We start from the raw sequence: 3,176 nt of genomic DNA on the forward strand, positions 1-3,176 counted from the left end.
CTGGCCTGATCCCCCCAGGCACTGTGCTCCTGGCCCGGTCCTGCCCCGCCTTTCCCGCCTCATTGGTGGAGGGGCCCTGCTTTCGGCTCACAGGGAAGCAAATGCAAAAGCCACAGTTTTAAATTTGGCACCATTTTTGTCTGCCTGCTGAGCGACAAAAACAGTGCCTAGTTAAAAACCATGGCTTTCACTTCCCTGATGATTAGGATCCTGGGGCCCCTGATTGGCAGTGGTCCCTGGGCCTGGGCCCAGTTGGCCCATGCGTTAATCTGCTTATGTTTCTACATTAGGCCTGGTTAATTTGCAACATGCAGGATTTTTCCTACATAAGTTACAGTGACAAACAGTGACTAAGTTAGTCCACACTCATGATTTTGAATTTATTTTCAGCAGCCACATCAATTTCATTATCATTTTCCTTCATGAATTGGACTCTTGACAGGAGTTGAAAATTCTGAATACTTCTAGGTATCTTTTTTTTTATCATTGAAACATTCAGGGTACCAAATCAGAACTTTTAAGCCCATCTTAGGTTATCTCTGGGAAGATTCTACTCTATCTTCTTTTTAAGTGTTTCAGGGATGCAGGTGGTAGCCATATTGTTGGTCTAATAAAAGATATCAACTTTGCCACGAGTTCAGAAACATTTAAAAGGAATCAGAACTCAAGCCGGGAAAATTCATAATAGTTTCCCCATTGTAAATTACTTTCCTGGATTTTTTTGTAGCTTGTTTTAACATTTCTTTTTTTAGTTGATATTTGAAACATTTACAATGCCTCATGACAAAAATTATATTTATTGCGCAATTAATACATTAATCCCACAATAAATTGTAACATAATACATGTGCACACAATTTAAGGTGTGATAAAATGGCAGACAATCCTCAAAGGTTTTCTACAATTAATGCATGTCCACTTTCAATGTGGGACATTTTTGTGACTGGTTTGTATTCCACCTCAATTTGAACATATATCACGTGTCCCAGACCTGGGGTTGCATCCTGCTCAATCCCGGGGCTCAGCTGATTGTTGGGAACAGGCAGGGGGTAGGCCCTGGAGGATATAGCCACCCACTGCCTGATTCCCACGATCTAGGAGGGGCATCCTTGGGTCCCAGGTCAAGCACCTGATTCAAGCACCAGACCATTGGGATCAGACAAGGGGCAGCCTTAAGTCATGGACATGGGACTTGGGGCTGCCTTATGTCTGATCTCACAAATCAGTTGGGCAGGGGACAGTCTCTGGGTCCAGGGTGCAGCCACCCCTTGCCTGTTGATAGGCAAGCTGATGCAGCCTGGCCCTGGTGCCAGGTTTCCCACACACCAGTAGTTGTGTGACTGCAGTCTGAGGAATTTTATTTCCAGTCCCAAAAACTGGGCATCCTGCCATGCATGACCTATTCCCCACCCCGCCCTCCACAGACTTACCTGCAGGGCACTGCTCTCAATGCTGGCCAGCTGCATTCCTGTAAATCGGCTATCTGATCAGTATTGGCCGATATGCCTGGTGAATAATTGGCTATCAGTATCGGCCAAGAAAATCTTTTATCAGTGCACCCCTAGTATGTAGTAATGGATTGTTGAAAACAATAGATATACATTATAATGTAAGTAGAATAAATGAGGCTTAGGTCCCAAAGGGCCATAAAATGTAGAATGGGGATATGGAATAAGCCATGAAACATTTGTCATTATGCAATAATTGACAGGTTATAATTGTTTAATTCAAAGCGTGTTTTAAGGGCATTTCCTCACTGTTTGAATCAAATCCGTTGGCAGTCTTTTACAGATTGGGCTATGGCAGGGGTGGGCAAAATACAGCCCGTGGGCTGGATCTGGCCCACCAAAGGATTCTATCCAGCCCACGTCAGGTCCCTCGGCCCTGCCCAGTTCAGGGCATGGTGTGTGTGGCTGGGTATATGGTGGCCGGGTGTGCAGTGGGGTGGGGGTGGTGTGGCAGCCAGACTTGGCTTCCTGGCAGCCTCTGCGGCAGCAGCTCACTCTACTGGGCCACTGCTGCCAGTGTCTCTGCCAGGTGCCAGACAGATCAGGCAGGTGGGATCCCATGGATACCGGCCCTGGAATTCTGTGGGCTGGGCGCGCTTGGCCAGGCAGATGGTATTAGGGCTGTAGGTGGGCAGAGGCATCTGGGCCTATGGCAGGGACCGTGGCCAGGATTGCAGAGTGGTGACAGTGCAGGGCAGTGCAGGGATATGTGGGGAGAAGATTGTAGCTCAGCCCTTATAACTCAGCCCTGGGCCCTGGCCCTGCACTATCACCACCGCACGATCCTGGCTCCGCCTGCCCATCCAGCCCACTCTAGAAACTGTTCCGCGCCTGTCTGCAGCCCCATCCCATTCACCCAGCCGAGCGCACCCTGCTCTCACAAATCCTGGGCCAGTCTCCGTGGAGACCCCACCTGTTTGCTCTGTCCAGCACCCCTTGTGGTGGGTGTGGAGTAGATGGGGTGGTTAGGGTCAATTGCTTCCTCCTCCCCTCCCTGCTGTGCCAGGCCTGGTCAACATGGTCTCCTTCTCCTCCCACCCCTGCCCACAACAGCTCACCAAAACTCCTTAAGTGGCCCAAATAATTGTCCACCCCTGAATTATGGGGATTTTGGGAGAGATCCTTGCTCAGATTTCCTATGGGGCTATTAGTTTTTAAAAGTACTGAGCATCTGCAGTACCTATTGATTTTAGTTGCATTTAAAACCCATACTGCAGGGGTGGGCAATTATTTCGGGCAGAGGGCCACTTACTGGGTTTTGGCAAGCTGTTGAGGGTTGCATGCGTAGCCCCACCCCTTGACAGGTGCCCTGCTCCCTGGCCCTCATCTTGTGATTGGAAGTCCTAACCTCTAACCCCTGGCCTTTGCCACCAGAAGTCCCTCCTCTTGCCCCCAGAAGTACTCCTTTCAGTAAGGGGTTTTGCCATCTTGGAACCAGAAAAATACCAAATGATATTTTAAAAATCGAACATCTAGAATATTCATTAATTTGATTTTTAAAAAAGTTTGTCCTGATTTACATGTATTTGTGTAGCGGCAGGAGCACAGGACCTCTGGCCCCACTCCAGCACAGCTGGTGCAAGACCCTGCACTCCTGCCGCCTCACTCTGGGCCCTGCTGGTGCTGACCCTGGGACACTGGCGCAGGCCCTGCGCTTTTGCCCAGCTA

General features: G+C 49.1%; 1 protein-coding gene across 5 annotated transcripts in view; it reads left to right on the top strand.

The window, feature by feature from the left end:
• LOC102385793 (rho GTPase-activating protein 39-like) overlaps window positions 1-3,176 on the top strand; it is a 167,434-nt gene that overhangs the window by 18,711 nt on the left and 145,547 nt on the right. The window lies entirely within an intron of this gene.

The sequence above is a fragment of the Alligator sinensis genome, unplaced genomic scaffold, assembly GCF_000455745.1.
Source record: "Alligator sinensis unplaced genomic scaffold, ASM45574v1 scaffold249_1, whole genome shotgun sequence".
Lineage (NCBI taxonomy): Eukaryota > Metazoa > Chordata > Crocodylia > Alligatoridae > Alligator > Alligator sinensis.